The sequence below is a fragment of the Phaenicophaeus curvirostris genome, chromosome 1, assembly GCF_032191515.1.
Source record: "Phaenicophaeus curvirostris isolate KB17595 chromosome 1, BPBGC_Pcur_1.0, whole genome shotgun sequence".
Taxonomy (NCBI): domain Eukaryota; kingdom Metazoa; phylum Chordata; class Aves; order Cuculiformes; family Cuculidae; genus Phaenicophaeus; species Phaenicophaeus curvirostris.
Window position 1 is genome coordinate 119,809,462 of NC_091392.1, and position 27,875 is coordinate 119,837,336.

Here is a 27,875-nt window from a genome sequence, read left to right on the forward strand (position 1 = left end):
TGATACATATCTAGAACTTCAGTTCCGCAAATTATGCAGGAGGTTATTATTATTATTTTAGGTTGCATTAGATTCTACAATTTCTCCCTAAATCAGGTCCTATAGTGGACAAGAAAAGAACATCAGTTTTATAAATTCCAGAAAGAACCCATTTCTTTTTGGGAGTTGGGCTCAAACCCTAAAAGACTGCCAACAATCATCACTCTCTAGCTCTGCCGACCTTTGACACTTCCTTGGAAGTTGCGTTCTCCTGCTGCTGCAGCGCTCTGAGAGAAATTTCTGAGAGATTTCTGAGAGAAATCTCAGATTTGTTATAGCACAATTTTGTAGGCAGGAATGTTGGAGCTAAAGCTATGAAGTACCCGCTGTCTCCTCCTCCCATGAACAGAAGAGGATATTTAAGAATAGAATATTTTTCAGTTGGAAGGGACCTATGATGATCATCTAGTCCAAGTGCCTCAGGATTATGAAAAATATTAAATGCAGAAAAAAACCCAACAAAAACTTAGTAAAAAAGTTTAAGTCAAAAGCACACCCTTTCATCTGCTCTACTATCCACAACTTTGGTTATTCCGGGGGAACAGAGAAAGAAAAAGAAGAAATTCAACATACCATCCTTGGAAGATCCTGTCAAACTGTACCAATATTTAAATCATCATTTCTCATGCTCAGCAGCACCCGTAGATACATAAACAGAGATACATAAACATATTGTGGCTTCTGTTACTTCTGAAGAGGTTCATACATTTTCCAGGCTAGTGGTAGGTGCTGTATGGCTTTTGGTACCTTCATTCTTTCTCAAGTATTTGAATGGGAGCATAACAGCATCATCCAGCTTCATTCTGCTTGTGGCTTAAAAACATGAATATTTATAGCGTATTGCACTTAAGGCTTTGCAAAACTCAGCACTATAAATATTTGAAGTGTTACGTGAAATTATTCAGCCAATGAATTACAGATATTACTACATTGTTACTTATACATTTTAGTTGGACGCTGTTCTTTGTTAAATCACACATTCAGCACCTGACATGGCACCATTGGGTGCCATGCACCATCAGTACCCAATGCCGCCACCACCACTACTATAAGGCTTCTGACACAAAAGGGAGGTTTTAAAGTTAGTCTTCAAAAATCAGACTAGTCCCTTCTGACTCTCTTCATGTTTTCTACGGAGAATTTAAGAGCTTCTGAAAACTACAATATGTTAAACACACTAAGTCTATACTCCTAATATCCTACGACATTATCACCACATTACAACATTTTCCCTCCAAGTATAAAACGTAACACAATTTACTGCTTGGTTAACTGCATGATAATAAATAAAGCATGATACAGCATCTAAACCAGATATTAAGTAGTAAACCTTTTACATTCTTGAATCACGACAAAATTAACTTTGTGAAATACCAAAGTATTCTGAAATGCTTTAAATTCTAATATTTTAAGTATCCTCATTATTGTGCTAGCCTTAGTTGCACTTCGTTTTAAACTCTGTGTACACAGGTGGCCAAGGCCAACAGCATCCTGGCTTGTATCAGAAACAGTGTGGCCAGAAGCAGGAAAAGGATTGTGCCCCTGTACTCAACGCTGGTGAGGCTGCACCTTGAATCCTGCGTTCATCTTTGGGCCCCTCACTACAAGAAAGACATTGAGGCACCAGAGCATGCCCAGAGGAGGGCAATGAAGCTTCTGTAGGATCTGGAGTACAAGTCTTACAAGGAGCCGGTGAGGGCACTGGGTTGTCTGAAGAAAAGGAGGCTGAGGGGAGACTTTATCGCTCTCTACAACTACTTGAAAGGAAGTTGTAGTGAGGTAGGTGTTGGTCTCTTCTCCCAGGTGACAACTGATAGGACAAGAGGAAATGTCCTCAAGTTTTATCAGGGGAGGTTTAGGCCGGGTATCAGGAAATATTTCGTTATCAAAAGGGTTGTCAAGCAATGGCACAGGCTGCCCACGGAAACAATTGAGTCATCATCCCAGGAGGGATTTAAAACACTCATTAAAACAGTTTAGTGGTGGACTTAGCAGCCTTCAGTTAATGACTGGACCCTATGATGTGAGAGGTCTTTTCCAACCTAAACGATGATTCTCTGATGCTATTTAATGTTCAATCAGAGAGCACTAAGTAAGCACAGGACATTGCCATCATCAAGATTAACTTAAAACGTCCCAAATACACAACAAAAATACTAGCATTAGAGTTCATGTTTCAGTAAGCTTCTTTGTAACTGCTTAACAAATTTAACCAAACTCCCAACTAGTTTAAGTTTCCAACTGCTGAACTCAGCATAGAAGGGTACAAAAATCTTAAGGCTAACTATCAGCAAGTAAATATTTTGACATTTCCTGTTGCCTTACAACCACTTTAGTTCAACAATACCTGCTCTGAAAAATCAAGCTTGCACAAGCTCACTAGAGGTGTTGTAAGATGATAGTTAAATTTTTTTTTTTTTAAAAACTGCCTCAAACATGATCCATTCCAACTAAACTCACATAAGCCATCTGCCTAAGCAGACTGAATGTTCAAGGAATCAGAAAACGATCTATCTGCTCCAGAGAACTCGTGTAACAACTCCCCTTAAAAATCCTGGCCTCTCTGCAGGGAAATAAAAAGTGGCAACAGGAACAGCAGTTTGTCTTCTGTCTTAATGCTCCTTCTGCCAACACAACAAAAGCTGTGGTTTGATAAAGAACCAAACAGGTAAATGAAAGAGGAAGTTGTATAGCAACAAGTAAGGAAGCCCCTAGAAAGTATATTAAGAACCAAGTAGCGCAGGAAACAGGAGTGTTATTTCCAATACACTCGCTCCATACAGAACCAAAAAGTGACTCCTCCCTCTCCCGGAAACTTAATACTCCTTTGTCCATAAAGCCTATCAAAAGCAACGTCATAACGTTCTTCATGGAGAAATGCAGGAGACGGCAATCAACTACTACCACATCCTAAGGACTGAGGATAGATTTTAAAACTTTGTTGCAGCTATGCCTGAAAACCAGAAAGTCATAAAAATCCAAACACGACCCTCCCTCCCCCCAAAAATCAATCCAAATCACACATTAATACTCATCTCCCTGCACTGAAAACAGTTAGCTGCCAAACCCCCTTGCTAAAGGGCACCTTCCTTCAGTATGCAAAATAGACACCAGTTTTCAGCTGAATCCACCAACAAGCCAAAAGAGACAAGAGGAACATCATAACTGTTCTTTTTAGGGACAGTGCTTAAACCAACACAACAGCTTCCATTGTTGGAACCTCATTAAAAAAAAAGCAATCCCACAGTAAGGGTATTACATCCTGGTAAATTTTAGAACAGAAGATTCAGGCTATTTTTGAACGTGGACAAGCCGTAGCTGAAGGTGCCACTTCACAGTCTATTTGAAAGCAGGGAAGTCTCCACTGTCAACAGAAGAGAAGGAGGGTGATCTTGCTCGCTTTCATCATAACCAGCTTCTCGCCACTTGTATTAGCCCTTGTGTCACCACAGCCAGCCAGATCAAGAAGCTGATCTGGCTGTAAGGCAACTTGGAGGAAAGGAATTAAAAGAATTTTAGTTTTCAGCTCCATCACATGTCATCTGAGCACCAACAATGGCACACAAAAAGGGCAGAATATAACCACGGATAGAACCAACTTTCCTAGCACCAGTGCAAATTGATCATAAGATACACCCTGGAAGAGAAGGAAAAATGAAGGAAACTGAATATAGATAATTACAGTTAGCACATATTTAGCTATGGTTCACATATGTTAGAGCAGGGATGAGTCTTGACAACACAGAAATGTCATAAAGACCATAATTTTTCTCAAGAATACTGGATATTGCAGGAAAATGCACACAGAGAAAGCAGCTGAGTACACTATAAATGCCAGGAACGTCAGTTCATCAACAGCACAAGTTCAGTCATGAAAGATATAGTAAGTAGCCAGCATAAATAAGGCTAAGTGCAAGAAGTCTCAAAAGGTGAAAGCAAAAAACTACCTTTGCGCTGGAAATTATGATAAAGCCAGTGGAATACTTAACAGATCCCAGTGAGTCAGGAAAATTAATTTAGCAGTAACACTTAGAATAAACTCACCACAAGCACATAAATCAGAGACAAAGCTACAATGCAGATGATGTAAAACACAGAAGCTGGCAAAAATTTTACTTCTGCTGACAAAAAAAAAAAAAAGGAAAAAAAAAAGAAAAAAGCTAGAGTTATGAAACTGTAAATAAGAGTGCAGAACTCAAATATTATCTAGAAATTCAGGTCAAACCCCCCAGAATTAGAGATGACAGAGTATGAGTAACTGAATACAACAGCTGTAGCCACTGTGATAGCCAATGTTTTGCTACTTCTTAGCAGAAGAAATTTTTCTGTAACAAAATTTTGCATCTGTGTGAAAGAGAACATGCTCTCTCAATTTGTCAAAGGCTCATTTTGTCATTTTTCTCCTACATAATTTGGTATTTTTCAGAGTAATCTTGTTTCCACTGTAATTTAACTTCCATCAAACTAAAGTTTGTTTCCATCAAACTAAGCCCCCTGGGTAGACTGCAGTCAACTGAGACACCCAGAAGAAAAATCATCCGCACCTTATTTGTTGCAGAAGTTAAATGATGTTTCACAAGAAACGAAATAGAACTCCAAAAGTCAAAGAGAACTCTCTCTGTTATAAGGCAGGTATATAGAACCCCTGAGAAGTTAATTCTGTCTGTGCCTTGTTCATATCCTTGCTAAAGAAATCACATATTTTTCAGATTAACCTCATCACCCTCATCTCAGTTTTTGGGGTACCAAGATAAAGGCAAAACTGAGAAGGAGCAAGGGAGCACAACAGTAACTTAAGCCAATGTAAACCATGTCTGTACACCTGAACTTCTAACAAAAATTCGTTAAAAAGTTACGACAGGAATACTTTTGAAGTTTACAACCTCTGTGCCTCAATTCTTCATCAATAAAACAAAAGACAACACAAGCCCTTTAATCTACAGCATGATGCGAGAAATACGTCACTATTTGGGAAATGTACAGACTGAGTGAAACGCACCTATCAAGTTTATTAACAGAGTCGTATTTCTACTCAGTATGGGATTTAAGCTGATGTAATACATGCATTTACAGAATGAATGCCAAAGATAAAATATTGAATGACAATCCAATTCAATCCATCTTCCAAACTGAATGAGTCGAGGATCCAGTGGGAGAAAGAGTTCATAATGAAGTGGGGGAAACCAACAATGGTTAAACGACAAGTTTAAGTCTCATATTTCCCCACTTTCCACTTTAATGTAAACTTAAAAGAGGAACCTTCTGAAATTACCTGTGGCTCAAATGAAAACATCCCCCTTAAGTAGTAAAATGTTTAAATAGATCATTACTTGTGCATTTTTCAAGGCTCTTTGCATTACTTGGTTTTTGTCACACACAAGCTTTAAGTAACTTCACCAAAGCCATCTGATAATCCAACTGAAAAATGCATAACACAAGTATTTTAAAAATCAAGCTTTTAGTTCTGCTGAGGAATTCACCCTGAATTACTACAACCCCAAGTCCTGATGAAATAACACATACTATAGCTGGGGAAAAGAGTAATACTCCTATCCAAATTCAATTTATGTTTTAACTTGGGGGAAGGAATCAAACCTTTCACTTGCACTTCTAAAGCATCTGAGCAAAAATAAGGTACAAACATCAACCTCATATTCACAAATTCAAAGCAAAACAAAGCAAAAACCCAACTATTTATATACTCCCTGTGACAACCTGTTGTCTGTAAAGAAGACACTTTCTTCTCAGCAAGACAGTCTCTCGAAAAGGCTAAAACTAACCTCATCAATTTTGGTGAAACAAAGCATTAGTTACCCAGAAGCAGTAGCTACCCAGGAGTACATGAGAGACAGAGAGAAAAAAGAAGTCCACAGGAAGATAGTCACTAAAACAATTGGGCATTCTGAATTTATATGTAACATTTTCAAGGAAAAATAGCATGAGAAAGCAGAACAAATTAAACAGAGGATATTCAGGAAGGAAAAGAAAAAAGGTAATGCATAGACATTAATTTTACCAAAGCAATTAAACCTCAACACAGCATTTCTTTAAAGCAGACTAATAACACCAGACCAAGCAGGCAAGTAGCAAACTATAAACATTTAAACAAAAAAAAAATCCTCACTTCTTAAGAGAAAACACCTTAAAAACCATAAGACAGTTATCTAAAGAGAAAACAAACATTTCCAGAGCTTGTCAAAGAAGTTTTTTATACCTACTGTAATAATCTACAGAAATGTACCCCAAAACCAATATCTTTCTAACTCCTATAAATGGAAGAAATACTGCAGCTGAATTGTTTAAATGTCAACATAGTAGTTAAGGCTTCTCCAGGTCCCCTCCCATTCTGGCACAGACGTTCTGAGAAAAGAACTTAAATACACAGAGAAGCTAATTATGTTAAAGAAATCAGGAATAAAGAATCCTAGTGGACAACTGCCATTTAGAAGTTGTGATATACAATAATACACTCACATTCAAAGCAAAATTTTGCCGTTAGAATAATCAAAAGTAGAACTAAAGACTTTGCCCTCATTGTAGGTATCAACTACTCCTATTAGCATACTTTCAGACCCATGAAGAACCACAGTGGCTCACCAACAATGAAAATCCCCCAAACCGTATTTCAGGTGTGGTATAAGCCCATACTTAAAAGCATGAGGTAGTTCTCACACGAGAGATTTTGATTCTGTACTCTCAACTGTTGGTTACTTGCTGCTGGTCTAGATAATGTATATACCTTAACATCACAATCTTCCTGTGAGATACTGCACCCAATACGAAGCACATAAACAAACAGCACATCAAGTATCCAGTTAGATCCTCACGTAGACAGGTTACAAACTGCCAACTACAGCAATCTGGCTGAACTGCTACAATAAGAACAGTAAGAATTTTCAGGCAGTCTGGAAGTTATCTACCTGCCTAATTACCAGAACTATCACGAAGAAACTCTGACAGAACAAGAGAACTATAAAGCACTTAAAAAATCTAACATTACTACCTCACCTAGAGAAAATAAAAGTCAGTACATCATCTTAAAAAAGAAGTCCCATTGCATATATGTGTGCGCATGCGCATGTGTGTACACACACACACATAGTTACATGCATTCAGGAAAAGTATCTTGGATTTTAAGGTCCCACTGTGATTAACCAAGCATTGCCTGAAACATCAAGGCATATGAAGGGCTCTGGAAAATTGGAGCCTGAAACTGTAGAAAAAGTCACTGAAGTAAATCCTCATAGCTAAAGGATTCAGAAAAAAAGTGCTAAAAGGAAAAATCAAAGCATCAAGAAACAGTTAACATTTTATTTCTGAATTACAAATACACAAAGTCAAATATAGGATAAAAAAATACAGTTTAGGCTTCTGGTTTATCAAAACTTTGGTCTTTCACCAACCTATTCACTTAATTATGCTAAGAAGATCCATCTTTATTTAACTTTCAAATTCATGGACTTGTTCTGTTGAAGCTTAGTCAAAAACACACTGAAGTACTTCATTGCTCAGAGAGCAGAAAAAATAAACACTGAAAGATACAAGGCTCATTTACTGAAATGCCAATATATTTTAACAAAAATGGCCATTCTCATCTTATATTACAAACGTAAAAGACTTTACTTACCCTTGCTTTCAATTTTCATTTCTGGGCAAGAAAACCAAAATTCCACTCACAGCCAATATGGGCCTGTCACCACTATCCCACACCACAGGACTGGCAAGGACACTTCTCTCCAACCAAGAAAGCCCTAACAAATGGATTCTACTCGGCACACATCACTACTGTTTTTTCTTTACTGAACACATTTTCAATGATCTCCTTCCATTATTTCAGAGCATTATAGCTAAAATGACCCTAACACAAAACAATGCCTTTTCCTCTTCCCACACGTAGTTCCACTGAATTAGAGAAAAGGTTAAGCAGCAATTAAGCGACTTAAGTATTGAAGCCTATGGAACTTATAATGTACATTTTTGTGTCATTACATGTTGCAATTCAGCTGTTACAAAAAAAGTGCTACGTGTCTTAGAGGCTCTTGTAGGGACAGCTTTCAATTTACCTGACTTTTGGTTATTTTACGTGGAAGCTTAACGAACAGTAAGCCCTGAAACTCCTTCCATATACTTTTCATTACTTTGAAGCACGAATGTCACACCACTTCTGTTGAAGTTACCAGGTAAGTCTTTTATGGTATATGGCAGAGAGGAGCAGAGAACACAAGCAAACAGTAAGGAGTCACACTTGTGTCTTGCCTTCAACATATTCTTAAACCTCAGTTTAAAAAAGTACGTGGAAAACACGTTTTTTCTGTGAGGGTTCTTTGTTCACAGATGTACAACCTTCAGGAATGATGCAATGTGGAGGTCCCCTCTTTTGAGTGAATTCCTGGCTAAATGCTAACTACAAAAAAGTATGATTTGCTAAGATGTCCATGAGAAGATCTATATACAAGAAAATCACATTATTCTGTTGGCAGTTACATACTGGTTTTGTAAGCAGATCAAGGATGCTACAAATACAAGTTTCTCACAATAACATTCTTGATAGCTTTCCATTACTGCTAGAGCAGGCTTTGTTTTAACCTCATGAAGCAAGCTGCAGATACTAGCATTCAAACCATGACTATATTTTAAATTACATCCCATGGATCGCTCTTGGAGGTGTTAGTATAGCAAAAGAAGTTAAACAAAAGCAAGTAATCATTCTCATAGCTAATGCTAACTAACCTTTTAAGAAAGCCAGGCATCAGTAATGTTTCCTTTAGAAAGTAAGCCTGTGAACAAACATGTATCCAAATGGTTTTTACTCCCAGCATTTCAATTTTTATTCAAAAACACATCAACAGCTGGCAACCAAAGAGCATGGATATCAAGCAGATTTAATACAATTCTCAAATGAAAGGAGTAACTAACGGCTTCTTAAAATACGAAGCAAATATCATAAAGTTCACAACAGAAAGTTCAAAAGGAACTGGCTGTGCTGTTAAGCTTCTTTAAGAACAAAAAGAAACAAAAATATTTTACAGTAAGTCACAACTGACTACTTTAAGACCTCACTTTCCTCCTCTTCCGTAGCATGGGCAAAGTTTACAGCTCTCCTGAAACCTTACTGACACTCAATATTTTAAACAAGTTTACCAACTCAGATCCAGAGAAAGTTCTCGAAGCACCAATGGACTCAAGTGGACAAAGCAATGTCTCGGAAATGCAGTAGCTGACATTTTGAGGGTGCAAAGTCATGACAGAACGTTTTTCTGCCACTGTCTATCTATTAAAGACTCAGAACAAGAAGATTTAAGTCAAAGCATAGTTCTGTCACGATGTGCAGAGGGAACCTCTGTTAGCCATATTCTCAAGTCATGCTACAGCCTTCAGAACAATGGAAGCTGCCAATACAACTTAAACTGTTTTAAAACTCATTACAGAACTGTCATTCATTATAACAGCGTGAGAATTTTAACGTTCCTACATTAATAAGGGAACAAAGCCTAGATGTAATATATAAAAAAGTCACAGCATTTTTCTAACACATTAATCCAAAGCAGCTCAAACTTCACAGGTAGAAAAATTTAAGTCTCAATGCACACAAGCATATGCTTATGAAAGACCTCACCATCCCTTGCCTCTGCTATGGAAAGACTTTCTTTTAACTACCATTCTGCAATACAAAGATTTACCAAGCTGCTCTTCCTAAATATAACCAATTGCTCAGCAAGACCACTATGCAACTGACATTCATCACTACTGGATACTGCAGAATAAGAACCTCTTAAGGAGAGCTCTTAAGAAAAATGGAGCAAAAAAAAAAAAAAGATTGTGGTGAATGTTCTACACTGATGATAAAGGGCAGGTATAGCAGTATAGATTAATTTTTAATACATTACATTTCTGTCAGGGAGACTGTATACATAAAAAGCTTGGTCATGTAGAAAAAGTGTATTTCTACACCACAAACATCATGGATACTGTAGACTTGTCTCATGTCAACAGCACATAGCATTGCCAGCTTTGCAAAAGGCAAGGTACTACAATAAAAGACAGACATTATGAAGCTGTGTTCCCTAAACATACCCTCAAGTACAGCTTACAATGTGTAACTCTAATTCTAAACAAGGGTGATACGGATAATAAAACTGGATGCAGGTACAACAGGTTTCAAAAGACCACATACCCATATTACAAGAAAAACTTAAGACATCTGAACAAGAGAAACCATGTCCACATGTTCACATTAGTACTAATGCTAACATCCAGGAAACAATACCATAAAGGACACAAAAGCCTCCACACGTGCAGGTTTTCAAGTGACCAGAAAATGCAGCAAAGTTTCTTAACATCTTTAGACAACCGCTTCACACAGGTCTCTGCAACTGCTGGATAAACAAGACTACTGGTTTGGTTTAAACAATGTTTGTGATAAGAAGAAGAACTAAAGCAAGTGTAATAGTTTTGGGGGGTTGAGGTAGCTTGCCCTTTTTTTAAAAAAAAAAAAAAATCAGGCTTTAAGTAAGAAAACAGTAAGGGACACCTTTGATTCATTTATTTCACAAACAAGGCTATCCTGATCAGGATTTCTTCAAAATATAACTACAATTTCTTGGTCTCTTAGGATATATGAAACAGTATTTCTGGAAAAAAAATATATATATACACACAAACACACTCAAGAGTACTGCCTAACACAAAAGTGTCTGCCATTCAAATACCTGAAAAAAGTTCGGAGCTTATTTCTAAACTGCAGTAGGAAGGACAGAAGTATTTCCCATGGAAATTAATATATTTTCACCACACGCCTGACAGAAACATAACTTTAAAGCCATTTAAAAGTAATTTATTCAACTAATGAATAACTAAATTCCTATCTATTTTTACCCAAAGTTGTATACAGGTGAGAAAGTCCTAAACTAATGTTAATTTTAAATATAAGATGTCTTAGAACAAAGGTATTACAGACACCTTTAAAGGTTTATTTAATCCTGCTGCATAGACACTAATCCATTCTTTTTGTTTATCCCAAGTCTCTCTTGTAAAAATTCCAGAGTATTAATAAAATCCATAAACCTAAAAGTGTGCATTTAAAACAGAGAGTAGATGCATCAGTCTATTTCTGAGTACAAATGCCGCAAAATATGGAAAATAAAATGTTTATATAAAGGCAACAGTGTCCCACAGATACAGAAAGAGCAAACAGTTCTGCTGCTGCTATCCTTATTGATTACCACCTCCAGATATGTAGCCTTCCTGTCAATTCAATGGGCAGAAGGGCAAATTCTGCAAGACATGAAGCAGCAGCAGCCTAGAAAGATCAAGACAGAGACTACCCAGGAAGAAACGCCATTTAAAAAAATTACAAAAAAGAAAAGTACAAAAGATATTGGAAAGAGAAAAAAAAGTTTAAAAGTTACTATGATACAACCTCACATTTATTTTTAGCTAGATCCTTCCCTCTAGTCCAAAAACACTGATACTTTTCTTTCACTGCAGCTTTATGATTATGTTTATGTTTTCATTCAAAGTTATCATCAAACATCTCCACTGTTCAGTGTATTACCACAGAATAACCAATACACGTATTTTATATGCTTTCCCCAAACCCCTTACGTTAGCTTCTGTACTTTGTTGGTTGAAGGAATAAACAGTACTTAGACTCAATAAACCAAAAAAAAAAACAAAACAAAACCAAAACCAACCAAACAAAAAACCAACCACAAGAAAACAAACACTCCAATACTCTCACACATGACTTAAGATTTTGCTGAAATATGTCACTTGATCATTTATGGTGAGGAATCCTGCCAATTTCTCAAAGTCAAACCTTAAAAGATGAAGAATGAAGTTAGCTGCCTACATATTCAAGTCTAAATATTTCTTACTAGAGACACCATTTCAATTCCATAATACAGGCCAACCACCTTCCAAACACCCATCAACAGTCCCTTCCTAAACATAAAAATTTTAATATACAATTGTCAGGCATTTGAGAAGCCTGCTGGAAAAGACAAGTTACATAGGCCGTCAGTCACAAAGAGTGTTGCTACTAGTGTACTTAACACTACATATTAATGTGTAATTTCAACAACTTTTTAAAAATGCAGGCCCCAGTTCTGCAACTAGGTCAGTAAAAGAGGGCGTTGTGCTAGCTTCGGCTGAGCTCCATGACTTCAGAGGGTCTTCGGGCTTATAAAAACGTCCAGTAACACGAACACAACTGCAGAACTGTGAATATAAATCAAGTTGCAAAGACAACATGAAGACAGCCGAAGACAGACCCAACATGTCTACTGTGAGCCTGGGAGTCCCTTGAACGTTTACTCAGAACAATTCTTTTCTGCAAGAGTTTACTCCCTTACACCGTTCTGTGTTACCGTCCGTCTTCAAAATACTTTACCGGACTTCTGAGGGAGCAACCTGAAAATGAAACACGGCATCTAGAAAAAAACACCTCAACGGTTTCCGATGCTTCCCTGAGAACAAAATCTACTTCAGAATAAAATGAATTATTTTCAAAGGCTGTTTTCTCTGTAGACAAACAACGCGGTACAAAGTGGGACAGCACACGTTAAGGGAGAGATTATCAACACGCAACCTCCCACCAACAACCCATCCAATCCGTAAAATTCTCGGTTTCCTTAAGGACTGCAACGGCGAACTGCCACAGCAGTTAACAGAGTCATTATCAACACAAAAAAAACCCACCCCAGCAGCCCATCCAAATGGTAAAATCCTCCGCTTTCCTGAGGACAATAACAAAACGGCCGCGGCCAAACCGCCCGCGACTCCCCCAAGCCGCACATTTCGGGCTAAAATCCATCGCGACAGACAAACCCGGCACGGAACTCAAGGGAGAAGCGGCAGGAGGGCGAAGACGCGAAAAGTCACCGGCGCTTTCTACGCACCGAAGCAGGGCCCGCTGGAAGCCGAGGCCAGAGGAGGGGCCTGCGCGTCGATAATGTTTACAGCGGGCGTAAACGAGCCGGTGCGGGCGCTTTTTCATTGAGAACGTAGGGAAGGCGCCTCGGCAGGGCCCGATTTCCAGGCGTCGCCCGGGCCTACGCGGCCCCGGCTCGCTCCACCTCAGTAATGGCGTTCGGGGCGAGGGGAGGCGAGAAGCGGGGCAGGCGCCGCCCGGGGGCACCGGGAGCGCGGCGGGAGGGCGAGGGGCCATTTTCCCTTGGCCCCGCACGGCCCGAGGCCCCGTTACCCCCGCCCCGGGGCACACCGGCCCCGGCCCAGGGAGCGACATCCCCGGGAAGCGCCATTCCCGGCCCACGGAGCGACATCCCTGGGGAACGCCATCCCCGGCCCAGGGAGATCCATTCCCGGAGAGCTACAACCCCGGGAAGCGCCATCTCAGCCCATAAAGCGACATCCCCGGGGAACGCCATGCCTGGCCCATGGAGCCCAGTGGAGCGACGTCCCCGGGAAGCGGCATTCCGGGCCCATAAAGCAATATCTCCGGCCCACGGAGCGGCATCCCTGGGGAAGGCCCTTCCCAGAGAGCTACAACCCCGCGAAGCGCCATCTCGGCCCATAAAGCGACATCCCCGGGGAACGCCATGCCTGGCCCACGGAGCCCAGTGGAGCGACGTCCCCGGGAAGCGGCATTCCCGGCCCGTGTAGCTGCGGCTCCGCACCCCGGGCAGCGTCTCTGGTCCCCCTCCCCGTCCCGCGGGCCCGTCTCGGCCCTTCGGCCCCGCCCGGGCGCGGCGCTCGGCACTCACCCCCGCACGGCTGCCCCCGGTCCCGCGGCGCAGTGCCCTGCCGGGCGCTGCCTCATCCCCGGCGGCCGGCGGGGCTCGCTCCCATGCCAGGCCCCGCGGTGCAGCCGGCGCGGGGAGGGGGCGGCTCCGCGTCCCGGCTACCCTCCTCCTCCTTCTTCTCGGGCGGGCGCCGGCGGCGAGGCGGGGGGGTGGGAAAGGAGAACGGAAGCGGCTGCCGCTGCTCCCTCCGGCGCTTCAGGCGGCGGGGCCGCTCCGGCGGGGCGTTTTTCCTGCGTCACCGGGCCGGGTGCCCGACGGGCGCTGCGATGGGGCTCGGCCGGGGCCTGCGCGCGCCGCTCCGCCCCGTCCGGGGGCCGCGCGGGGAGATGGGGGGCGGGGGTGTGTGGGTGGGTGGGTGAGCGGTGCACGCGCACCCCGCGCCGGGCTGAGGCAGCGAGAGGCGATGGAGGTTGAGGCGGGTGGGGGGTGGGGGGAGAGGCTGGGGAGGGGGGCCGGGCCGGGCGGCTGGAGCGCTGCGCGCTGACTGCTCGGTGCGTGCGGGGTTGTGGGAGAGGGAGGGGGGGGAAAGGGAGAGCCGGGGGAGGAGGGGAGGGAGGGAGCGAGGCGAGACGCGGCGGCGCAAACGCTCCCGCCTGGCGGGGCCCTGGGCAAAGATGGCGGCCGCGGCGCAGACCCGGCCGGCGGCTTTCCCCGCCCCCGCCTCACACACACACACACACGCCGCGCGCGCACGGCTGGGCTGTCACTCAGCGCCGCGGCCCCGCCCCCCCTCCGCGCTCGCGCGCGCCGCCGCTTCACGCCGGTTGGGCCGCGGCGGGTTCCATTGTAACCCCCGGCCGGGCGCGCGCCGGGGGGCCCGGATGATGACGTCAGCGCGGCCGCTGCCTGCTGCGCCCGGCGCGCCCGCCCCCCGCTCTTCCCCCTCCCCTCCCCCGTAGCGCCCCCGCCGCCGCGCTTGGGTTCCTTGTCGGGGAGGGACTCGGGGCCGGGGTGGCCTGGGGAAAGCTGGGATCGCCTCGGGCCTGGCCGCGGGCGTTGGGCAGGGCCTGGGAGCGACTTTGGGCCCGCGGGGGTGGCTTCGTTCGTAGAATCATAGAATCCCTAGGCTGGAAAATACCTTTCAGATTATCGAGCCCAACCGTAGCAGTCCACCACTGAACTATATCCCTAAGCACTTCATCTGCCTGTCTTTTAAATCCCTCCAGAGATGGGGACTCGACCACCTCCCTGAGCAGCCTGTGCCAGCGCCTGAGAGCCCCTCCTGTGAAGAAATTTTCCTCGTGTCCGATCTGAACCTGCCCTGGTGCAGCCTGAGGCCATTCCCTCATCCTATCAGGACATCCTCCTTTACCTCCTACGGATCCCCGGTTAGGGGACACCGGCATTTTGAAAAGCTAAATGGGTCTTTTGTTGTTATTTTTTTCCTGTGGTGCGCTCACCTTTGCGTACATGACTGCTTTAGAGTGTGGACTCGGTAGAACCACAGCCTGTGTAGATCACAGAATCTGTGCAACTCCTGTCCCTGCACGGGACAACGCCAGCATTCACACCATGTGTCTGAGGGTATTTAACAAATGCTCCTGGAGTATTTCCAGACTTGGTTCTATGACTGCTTCCCCGGGGAGCTGTTCCAGTGCTCCACCACCCTCTGGGTGAAGAACCCTTTTCTAACATCCAGCTTAAACCTCCCCTGGCACATATTCCTGCCGTTCCCTCAGGTCCTATCATTGGTCACCAGAGAGAAGAGATCAGCAACTGCTCCTCCTCCTCCTTCCTTTGTGAGGAAGCAGTAAAGTGGGATGAGGTCCCCCCTCAGTCTTCTCTAGGCAGAACAGACCAAGCGACTTCAGTCACTTCTCACACGGCTTCCCCTCCGAACCCTTAACGAACTTTGTGGCCTCCTCTGAACGCTCCCTTTTTACATCCTTTTTACAAGCTTTACATCCTTTCACACTGCAGCACCCAGAACTGCACCCAGTATTCAAGGTGGGGCCACATCAGTGTAGAGTAGAGTGGGAAAATCACCTGCCTCAATCAGCTAGCAATCAGGGATGCTTTAAACCTGGATTTAAAACCTGGAAAAATATAGGAGAGCATGCCTTGTGGAAGGGCAGAGTTAGGTAGATATAGGGAACCTGGTCTCGGAGAGTACCTGAAATGGTGCTTAATCTTTTGTTTGTGTTCCAAGGTCAAAGTCCCATTTTAACCACATCATTCAAGAATTTCAGAGCAGGAAGTGAAAAATACAGTGTCCAGCTGAAAACACAGGAGGAATTCAGGTCACACAGGTTGGAATTTGCTCAAGAGGCTGGGACTAACAGCCTTCACTCGTGTGCAAAATGTTTATCTTTTGGACCGTGCGGTGACAAAGACTAAAATACCAGTTGCTCATTGCAGGACCTGTGGGTGGGTGTTTTTCTGTTAGAGCTCAAACCCAAATGGTGATACCCAGTGTTATTTTCTATTTAAATTAAGTTAGAGTTAGTGTGGTTTTTGCTAATCACTAGGTTGCATTATTTGGGAAGGAAATCTGAAGTGTGTCTCTGCATTAACCACTCAGTAAACAAAACAAAGGATGCAGCTGCTTCATGCTGTACAAATACAACAGTTTGTTTACTGCAAGAATAGTTTTACATGCGTTTTCTTCACCAACAATAAAACCAGACCATAACAATAAATATCTGTGTAAGTGTAAGCTTATTCATGTTTGGGTTAGAGATATGTGTAAATCATAGGAAGAACAGCCTTTTTATATCTGTGATTTTCATGCCTTTGAGCATGTTATTGTGGCCTTCTCTCTCCTTTTCAGTTCCTTAACAAGTACTTTGGGCTTTCACTCCTATTTCCAATCTATCCAGTCTGTTCTCGTGGGAAGGGGTCTTAAATTACTGTGCCTATAACGCATTTAACTTTCCTTGCCTGCCATAGTACCCTCCCTCAAGCTCTTTGCTGTTTATGCTGACTTACAGAGGCACAGCAGCACCTCAAACAATTGTAGTTGGTTGGCGGTTTTTTTGTATGGTTCTTATCCTTAAAAATAAACTTCTGTGTTTATTGATGTTCATTTCTTTTTACTGTTAAGCAGACCCTTGTTTTAATGACAGGCCAAACATTGTGTTCCTTGTAACTGCTGTGGCTTTTTTGGCAGAGCCGTACAGTGACACATCAGTGGATTTTTATAATGGGGGCAATTGTCCACCAAGAAATTGACTGTCAGTTCACATAAAAGTCAACAAAAAAAAGATAGGAACAATACTTGTAGAGACAATACTGGTACAAGTTGCAGCAAGTATTCCCTCTTGTGAAGAAGGGTTCCTTCAGCCAGGAGAAAGAGTAGAGGCTCTGATTAATTTAATTGAAACCTTAGCTTTGGAACAAACTAAGAACCGATTTCTCTTAAGCTTTCTGTGACATTTGGTGGTGTTTTCCCAGTTTTAGATTCTACGTTTATGTACAATTTGCAGAAGCATAATGAAATATAAGAGGAATTCTGCACTTCTATTGGGGAAAAAAAGGAATACACAGCCTCATGTTTGCTCTCTTCTTTTTTTGACTTCCTTCCTGTTTTGAAAGTATTTTCTGAAGTACTTTGACAGACCAGCAGTTGCTTGTAGCCGTGCTAATCAAAGGTCACGATAGGCTGAAGTAGACAGCTATTTATGGCACCAAATAAAAGAAGATATTGGCACTTTGTGGTTACTGAACAACAAACTGCACACCAGACTTCTGACTGGGGAATTCTTTCTCTTCTCCCTAACCAAAATCTATGCCTGTCCCTTTCTGCTCAGGCTTCCAGTGTTCTCTTGGGCATCGTCACATTTTTTTAACTTCCTCTCAGGTACTTCAAATGAGTGTTATCAGTTTATCTTTGTGCAGCAACTATGGAAACAAAAGGATATGAGTGAAATAAATTGCTGATTAAAGAGTGTCCGTGGTATGAAGATAGAAGACAGTGGGCACTCACAAAACTCACTGATTGTTCTAAAACAAGTGTCTACACAAAGAACTATGACAGAATAATTTATTCCTCAGTAGTTCTAGTTAACTCCCCTCCGTACTTAACCATTACTTATATCGGGAATGCTTTTGCAACATTTTTTATTCAGTGTGAAAAAGGGGAATGGAAGCATTTCCCTGCAGTTTTCCCAGCTCACGTAGTGCAGACTGCAGACAGCCTGTCAAACAAAAAGTGAAACCAGTTTCAGACTAGCTGGTTATATTGTTCATTGATTAACCCAAAAGAAATGAAAAATAAAAGATTTCAGTGAGAGAATGATTCAGAATTTAGAAAATCTATGTTACGTTAACTGGTGCATTTATCCCCAGTTCTTAAACTCTGATTGGCACTGCGCTTTTCCATAGACAAAAATGAAACTGATGCAGGGTTATGCTATGGAGCTTTGCAACTGGGTAGCATAAAAAAGCAATAACAGAAGAATGCAGAGGAGTAGCACACACCCATGAAAGATTTTTTTTTTCTCCTGGATCATACCCTTAGACACTGCATTATGTACTATCTGTACCTCTCAGAAAACAAAATAAGCATTGTAGCAGATAAGGAAAGTTTCTATTAAAAAGAAAATGAAACACTGCTTGAAAATCAAACAGGCTACTGCTTGTACATTAGGATTCGTTGTAAGGGATCATGTCAAGGATCAATCTTGCAACATGTTCAGTATTTTTGTGCCTGACCCACTTAAGCACACAAGTAGTGCTCTTGGTTTATGTAATTTTTCATTGACTTATTTGAGTCTGTCTGTAAGCACCAGTAAGGAAGATAGTACTTTGCACTCGCCCAAGTGTTTGGTTTGTGCAGCATATGTTTTGGGTAGTACTTCAGTGATAATGATGTGCAGGTACACGTCATTTTGTACAACACTGAATTGTAGGATGTCATCCCTTACAGAGAAGAGCTCATATTTTTCACAATTCTCAGTTCTAATGTAAGTAATGTAAGTGTAATTATATCATAGTAGTCACAGAACATTACATAGAGGATTAAATGATGTTTTCATACTGGACATAATAACTAGTTCCAAATACAACACATGAGTGGTGGATGGTATCTGATATTTTCACACTCGCCTCACACTCTGTGCATGTGTTGTTGCATTGCATTGGTTGATGTGACAAAAATAAAAGATGATCCCAAAGATGTGCAGAGATTTTCCCGACAGGAAATGGGTTTCATCAGGGTATCCCGTGGACCAGCTCTTCCCTGGGGCTGGGAGAATCAGGGGCCTGCCAGGGTGTCCAAGCAGATCCTGGCAGCCCAGTCCTGTCCCACCAGCCCAGTTAGGAGCAACCAGGGCCACCAAGGCAGCTCCAGGCATCAGGCACCTGCATGACTGCCTAGACTGAGATGGGATCCTGGGCAGGGGTATGAGTAGGCTCTGGGGAGGCTGCCAAGGGGCCCTGTTAGTGACCTCAGGGCCCTGATACATCTCTATTTTATAGTCAATATGGCAGGTCATTAGTGTATCCGATGGGAGAATGCCAAGCAGCTCAGTGAGAACTTTGCCCTCTGTAGCCCTTAAATTGATAAGCAAAACCCAATAAAGTTATTCTAAAAGCAAATAATTAAGATGGGTTTAAAATGTTCACCATATAATTACTGTATTGATACACCATTTATTTAGGCTTTTCTATATGGAACAAAGCCAGGATCCCAATGCAGTAAATTTAATATTTAGCTACTTTGTACGTAGTCCAAAACTCAGATGTAATCTCTACCTTACATACTATCCTGAGTTTAAAAAACTTGGGGCGGGGGGGGGGTGGTTCGAGGCGTCACCCTGAGGTACCAGACTTGCATACATATATGTTACTGTATATATCAATCAGCATTGAAAATTAAGAAAAAAAATTACCATACAAGTAATGTTTCAGTAAGTTGAAAAAACTGTTCTGGAGTGATGCTCTATCTCTTTTCTGTTACAAATAAATGTTGAGCGTGGACATTTCTTTTATTTCTCCTGAGATGGCTGCTTTAATTATCATTCCTCACATCAGTGTTAGACTTCTTTTCGCAGTTAGAGCTTTCTGTGTTTTCACTTTTGATTTCTGGTTGTATGAGATGTTAACAGTGATGTTGAAGTGAGCATGTTATTCTTGAAAGACTCATAGAAGCAGTTAAACCCACTTTATGCTCCATACTTACTGGTACAAAAGGATGCGTGCTTGGGTAGAAATCATAGAAAATGATTTTGTATGGACCTATGGTCTCTTACATTGAAGAAAGAATGGTGAAGAAAGAAAGATTAGGAACAATTCTTACGGTAAGAAAAATATGGCATTTTACTGTTACTCATTTAATTGTTCAAACAAGGTTAAATGAGTAGCATCAACAGAAATTCCCTGTATCTACCAAATATCAGAGACTGGTTGTGAAAACTTTTTTTTTAGAGGCACAAAAGTGCATCTCATCCATCTTTCAGTGAGAGATCAATTCAGAATACTTTCTTTTTACTGTCTAGTTTGTTTCTTGCTGAACTCTCCTTGGGTAAACCATGTGGTGTCCATGTGAAAAGCATCCATCTCAAAGGATTTGGACTGAGTTCAACAAATTGATTTGACAACCATATGGTCTTCTTCATCCACATGAACCTTGAAGAAGCCTGACTTCCTCCCACCCTTACGAATAGAATGAGGGAAGAAGGGAACTGCTCTTAAAAATTGTTGGTGTTATTCCCAAGCGTGCTAGATGAGAACATTGTCAAAAAAACTGCAAGGAATCTTGTAGATTCATGTATTACTGCCATTTTCTCAGTTTTTCTAAATGCATCTCTACACATAGAGCATTTGTCGTTGCACCAGTGCAAACCTGAGGGAGACTGTTGTTCACAAAATTATATTCCTCATGTATTATGTGATGGTCATTATTACTTACGTTGGGTTTCTAAACACAAGAGTTGCTACGTGCACAGTAGAACCAAAACAGCTTGTTTTCCTAAGGCTGGGCATCTCACACCCTTCCAACCCTGATCTCCCTCCAGCCTTGAGTTACATCTCTCACATGCTATAGTGCCTGGTTTATGTTAAATATAGTGGACTAGTCAGGAGCTTAATTAGCTAATAGCAAGCAGGAGTTATAAAATTGTACTTGCTTTTCCAACAGTGGGCACTTCTTTTGTGTTTCCTCCTCCTCTTGCTAACAGTCTTCCAAAAATTTGTAGGAGTTAACGTGTCGTTGGAAGCCCTTGTCCCTTGTTCAAAGTTTATTGAAGTCAGCTAAAAGGCTCAAGAGGAGCTGATAGGCAGGGCGACAGCAAGACAACATGATTGTGTGAAAGCAGTATCATTAAGAAACAGTGAACAGTTTCAAACCAGGTTAGTCGGGTAGGAGAAAAGATACTACTGCAGTTTTGGAGTGGGAAAAAGAAGAAACCAACCCACAGTGATGTGATCAGAGAGAAACAAATGTTAGGAAAATATTATTTAAGAGTAAACCACAAAATTTGAAACAAAAACACTAACATGATTTGAAACAAAGCAGAGATCCATTTCAGATCTTGTTTCAATAGTTTTATCCAAGCTTTGTAAAATAGCTTGTCAGAAAGGCTTAAATCTAGAAATACGTGCAGGAAGGAAGTTTGTTATTTCATAAAATCAATTTTCTTTTTCTTTCTTGGGACTGAAGATTTTTTTTTTTCCAGTCTAAATTGGAATCTAACAGCACAGTATTTGAAGTAGTAGGATTTTGGAACCTTTAGTTACATATTTGTCACTCCACTCTTCTCTTTTTGCCAGAAGCTTTTCTCAGCATCTGTGCTTTATTGCCAGTCACCTGCAAAAATATTTCCCGTTGTCAAAAACTTCTCTAAAAAAAGAATTATTTGCCTCTTCATGAAACAATCTAGTAAGCGAATGTCAGTTTACGTTGCTGATTTGTAAAGACTGAATTTTGGCAGCTGCGATTATACTGCTATTTCATTATCTCACTGTGATAGGTCACTCCGGAACATAATGCAGGTAAAATTTACACCATATTTTTATGTAGCCCTATAGCCTTCCTGAGAGATTACATACATTTAAATTACATTTGATAAATATGAGGTAACTTATACTAGGACTTCTGTTGTAGTAGTGTTGTTTAAGCTGGGAGGTTTGTAGTAGTAATAATGTTTGAGCAATAGCACTGTCTTTGTAGCCAGAATGGCATAAGGCAATAATCAAGCCAGAACTGGTGAGGAGAGGTAATATCTTTTATTAGATCTGAAAACAGGATTGTATGCATCAAAGCTTGTCTGTTCTTACTAGACATATCAGTTGGTCTATTGAAACAATATATAAGTAGATACTTTATCATCCAGAGGCAATCTGCTCTTTCTCAGTGCACTAATTCTTTTCTATTTTTTTGTTTTCTGTTATTGTTTTTGGAAAGTAAATATAATTTAGGATCTGAATATAGGAACAAAAGGTAATGTTTATGCTGTAAACAAAAGTTTATTTCTGTGCTTTGCTTTTTTGAATGTTAAGCAAAATACACTTTGCAAGTCCAATTGACTTGTCACTACTTCTATCCTTTGCACTGCTCTCTGTTACAAATTGAGAACAAATGGATGAATCTGATACCAACAAGTTACTTTCCTTTTTGAAATCTTAGCTACCAGAATTCTGTATTTCTTCTACTTCTAAACTTATTACTGGTCATTTCCTAAGTTAAAATGAGAGGCAAATTTCATATCATAATGTCCCTTTGATTGTTTGCTTTTCCTTGTGTTAGTACTTATACATGCATATGTAGTAACGCATGTTTAGGGATACTTCTATATTTTTAAACCATTTATAGAAAATCTCAAAGTTTTAAACAGAAAATAAATTAAAAAACCCTAAATGAACAAAATAATGTATTAACTTCCCAGAGGCAATATCGTTGCTCCTTACTTTTCTGAAAAGACAGAAAAAAATCTTAAATCTTCCATATTTTATGCTGGTTTTTTTCTTTTCTCTGAATGAGATTTTTTTTAGTAGATGAACAAAAATTCCAGTAGTCCTTAAGTTATGGCTATATGTCATTAAAAATGACTAATTCCTTACTCTTCTCAGGTGGATAGTCCAACCGAAGTCCCTGGATTAATGCCATTAGTAGTATTCATTTCACTAAGCTATAGTAGACTTTGAAGTCTTCGTTGAACTTTAATTCAAGGAATGTTACAAGTATCAAAAACATATGGCTGAAAGAATGTGGCTGATTGCAGTTTAGCACAGATCTAGCCCCTACTTAGTGGGCTAAATCCATCATAAGTCTGTCTCTATTTTAAAGGAGAAGGAGGCTCCTAATATGTTAAACAACAGTCATTTTAACTGGATACATCTCACTGAACTGTAACCACCTACAAGTGGGGCACCTTGTCAGGTGGGGCTGCTTGGTGTCCCAGGGCAGTCCCTGGGGAAAGGCAAGTGCTCCCGGAGCGTGACTCGCCTTGCTCCATCATTGCCCTCCCTTTGGAGCCGCTTTCCCTTTTTCCTTTAGCTGTGGAGAAAGTGTGAATGGCTACATAACTTCGAGGCTGCCAGCATTAGCTGCCCAGGGAGGTGGTTGAGTCACCTTCCATGGAGGCATTTAAAGGATGGGCAGATGAGGTGCTGAGGGGCATGGTTTAGTGATTGGTAGGAATGGTTGGACTCGATGATCCGGTGGGTCTTTTCCAACCTAATGATTCCATGATTCTATGATTAGGTGATATGAAATTTGGGGTCTCAGCAAGAGGGGTGTCTGCCCAGAAGTGAGTTCTGCAGCTGTAAGCAAGCTGCACACAAGGAGTTTACTAACAAGTGAGTGCCTGAGGTCAGGGCCAGGAGGAACCCTGCAACTCATATTTCCCTTAGTCAGCACACAGACTGCGAGGGTATTACAAACTGTCCGGGCCAGAGGAAGAGAAATGTGCTGTTCAGAGCATCTGAAATATTCAGAGAGCAGATACAATGAGTAATTCGTGTAGTAGGGTTGATGACAACAACTTATCTGTTTTACCAGACATAGATGAGGTGCCATGGCAGTTAATGGGAGACAAAGATAGGCTGAGAAAAGAGATGTGATAACGGGAGTCTGAGCAGAAACAATTATTTCCAGAGAACAGTTTCTTTAGCTTATGCTTAACAATGGGATATACTGTCCAAATACTACCTACGTAGAACTTGAGAACACTCATTGTAATAGCAAACAGCTGTTAGATTCAACTGCGTTTATGCCCTTTGCTTAGAGTTCAGTGACATTTGTATGATTTGAGTTCTGGTCAGCTCTCTGGGAAATGGCTGGTATTCTAAATGAGTATCTGTCCTGCACATGAGGATACTCACTGTCTGACTTCAGTCAAGCATTATTCCTCATTCTTGTCCTTCAAAGGTTGAACTCATTGTATCAGGGAGTAGAAATTGCAAGATGACTATTGTTTAATGTATAGACTGAAAATTTTGGTTCCAGATTTTTCTTGGGAGCTGCACATAAAGTTATTCTTCAAAGAATTGTTTTAAGATGGTACTACAGACTCGGGCCTTATCATGCTGAACACATTTCAGGTATAGCATCTTGGAGTTACCTTAAGGATGCTGAATTTAGATGCCAGTGATGTTTGCAAGAACCAATACATGACAGATCAGCTCAGTCTCATACATGTGAAGAATTCATGAAGATCATTCTTGTTTATTTTCAGTTTCTGCATGTGGCTGATACTTTTTTGTTCACCTGCTTTTGATGATGAGGGAAGGTCATCCTTGAAAGCCGTATAGATGCCTTCAATGCCAAAATTTGGTATTTGCAGTTATATTAGTTCTTCTTATTATCTGTGATAAGTACTTGATTAATTCAAAACCATGCGGAAATGAGTTTTCTCAAACTCTGTTTCTTAATTTTCTTGAATGAATATTGTTTTTTAACTCTATAATCTTAGTTAAGGCCAAGAAGGGAGGTCAGAAACTGAGGATTGCCATTGTAACACCATTGAAACAGCAACAGAAGCAGAGAAATAACAAGAAATGTATTGTTGCCTTTCTCATCTTTCTTTTGTGGGCTCATGAAAGACCATCAAAGTTTCTGATTGACACATTATTCAGTCTCATATTGGCTGTATAGAAAAAAAATAAAGGAAGAATAAGTTGCCTGTTTTCAATGAATATTGCTTGAATTCATCCCATGTCCCAGTTTGGTGCACTAGGACATAACCCACTGAATTTTGAACAGGCTAGAAAGCTCTCTTATTCTTGCTAAGGCCCTTACTTTTTTATCTCATTAAATAAAAATGCACAATGAAAGTTTTAGCTTTTATAAAAGTTGAAGCTTAATAAATATTCCAATTACCTATCTAATTGCTTCCCACATAGCTACAGTACACCAGCACATTTTCCTCTCTCTGGCACATATCTCTTAAGGAAGTTTCTTCTCCTAAAGCCCACTGTAGAGTAAAGGGGCAAAAAATTACTTCACATCGAGTGTGTTACTCAGCTTATATTAACACAAAATTTAAAAACCAATTGTCTTGTAAACAAGAAAAAAAATTTCTTAGTCTTGCCTAAATAATCGCTACACATTCACTTAGGAAACTACTGCGTATTAGCATGGAAATGCTATCTGAAACAAATGAAACCCCAAAGCATATAAGCAGCCTTGCAGCTTGTCATAAAGCACTTATTGCTTGATCAGCTCACCTAAGATGTGGAAAATTTCAAAGGCAGTAAGCAAATTCTTCTCCCAGATTCTCACTGCACTAATTACCTCTCACTTGCTATTCCGTCTATATGTACAGAGACCTTTTTTTGATTTCATAGATATCCCTAGCAGTGCAAGAAGAAATAATCTATACATTCTGTTATTTTGTACAGTAAAAATGGGCGATGTATTTGATCTAGGCAAATTATAATTAAAAGGTCTATCCCATGCTAATCAAAATATGAGTGATCAGTGTCAGTTCTATTAGAAGTATTAAATAAATATATAAAATTGTATTACATGATGGTACAACTACACATCAGCTCACACAGGAGTGAATGTGAAAAGAAAATACACAGCCTTAAGTCCTTCCCTGTCATACATGGTAATGTAATGTATTGTTAAGTGATTATATACTGTGCATGCCTAATTATAAACTAAGAAACAAGTATAAAGTATACTGTGGCTTTTTTAGCACCTTAAAAATGCATAAATTCATTGGTTATGGAATATCAGACAAAGAGAATTTTTTACTGCAGCTATGAGTCTCGTACATGCCAACTGTCATAGTTGAAGAATTCAGACAAACTTTCAGGCAAGAAAAAAAGTCATTCTTCAGGACAGAAATAAAAGCCACAGATTTCAAAGACCTAGGAATTAGACTGGGTGATCTTTAAAGGTTCCTTCCAACCAAAACAATCCCATGATTCTATGAGTCTGTAAGATAAATAGGTATTGAGAATGATTGGTCATAGTTTCACTAGCTATGTTGCACCTGGATAATTTCTTTTTTGAAAAAAGGGTGATTGGTATCTGCAAAATATGAGGCATACTTAAGGAGATGGGAAAATGCAGAATGAACAAAGAAATGTCAGGCTTGCTGCCTCCTGGGGGAAAAAAGAGAGACTCATACTTTATAACCTGTAGAACACAGAGAGCTTAACAGTGGAGAAGAGAGTTTATAAAATGTCAAAAATATATCTCTTCTAAGTCTCTGGCTTCTGTGATTGTGCAGTTATATATGAGCCCAGAGTTCCCAGGCTTATCTTCTGGAGGTTTCTCTTGAGGGTCAGGACTGAAGGATTAGGATGAAATGAGCCTTTTGCAAGGAACTTTCACCCACTGGCAAGTAGATGTTTCTTCCTCTAGATATTTTGTGTGAATTCTTCCTGGGGCAAATTTCTTCGCTATCATGCACAGGATAAAGTATATCACATTTCTGGACACTTGGGGAGAGGACGCAGGATTATTCTCCTGTAGTTCATATTTCCTCTGCAGTTGTGGTGGACAATAGTTGCTGAGTTGTACATCATTTGATGAGATGCCACGTAGATGTGATTGGTATACTTTAGGCTGTGAGGAGTTTGCTTCTGATCATGTGCATGGTGGAAGTGGTTTAAAGGCTCGGATGGACAGCCCTGAAGAGATTTCTGGCCAAGTAAAATCTTCTCCTGTAGGGGATATAAGGACTTAACAATTTTCTGCATAGATTACAAGACAGAACGGCATGCAACATTCAGAAGTGTATCACCAAAGGGAATTCCCCACATAGTGCTTGAATGCCTCTTAAAAATAATGCTTATTACTTTAAAGAGCTATTTCTGCATAAAGATGAAAGAAAAGCAAAGGGTTTGATTAAAGAAGACCCTTAGTGTGGCACCAAGACAGCATAATTCCACCAGCTGTGCTCCTGTTTTATTTTTGCCAGTCAAAACACAGTGAAAAGAAACAGTATCTAACACTTTAAAAGTGTGCATTTCTAATAAGAAATGAGGTAATGCAGGAGAAAAGGTTGTAATAACTGACAAATGCAAAGAATAAATATTGGTAATGCAAGCAGCAAAAAGGTGTTGGGATTTCTAATCCTGGAGAATTCACTTCAAAAAACATTAAAGGAAATGCATCAGGTTTTGCCTTTTTATTAATGAAATCATTAATGTGATGAACTTGCAGATGACAAAGTTGCCTCACTTTAAGATATAAAAGCTGAAAATGCACATACTAGGAAGAACATGAATAACAAACAAGCAATCAAAAATGAAGTAATTTGTTCTAAAAATTTGCTCGTCTCTCACTAACAGAGTGAAAGCTAAAAGAAAGAGAAGCATGAACTGTTAAGATTATCATTAAGGTGTTATTTTATTTTGTGAGAAGGAGCACATAAAGACAGTTGAGGGCATGTCTTGTGTTTTTCTTGTTTAGGAAATCAGGGTGACAGAGTTAATTTCCACCTTTTTTGGCTTAATTTTATTTGACTTTCCTAAGGAACTCAGATAAATGCAATTGCTCTGTTAGTCCCAGCTCACCCAGTTGTGTTTGAAACCCGTGGTACAAAGAAGTCAGAAAAATCTTGTTCCTGCAGTTGTCATGAATGATTGGATAGAAGAGAGTGACCAGCTCAGCATCCTGCTGGGAGAGGGGAGCTGGTTGTCACGCCTGTTCCGGACGATGGCTGGTGAGTGGCT

At 40.9% G+C, this 27,875-nt stretch overlaps 1 protein-coding gene across 2 annotated transcripts in view; it reads right to left on the minus strand.

Moving 5' to 3' along the window:
• The window catches only part of USP9X (ubiquitin specific peptidase 9 X-linked), a 103,194-nt gene extending 89,266 nt beyond the window's left edge, over positions 1 to 13,928 (minus strand). The window contains exon 1 of one of the 2 annotated variants that reach the window (XM_069872924.1): positions 13,764 to 13,928. The gene's annotated coding sequence lies outside the window, so the exon portion shown is untranslated. The remainder of the gene's footprint in view (positions 1 to 13,763) is intronic. The other variant, XM_069872917.1, reaches the window with a different exon arrangement.
• Between the last annotated feature and the right edge of the window lie 13,947 nt (positions 13,929 to 27,875).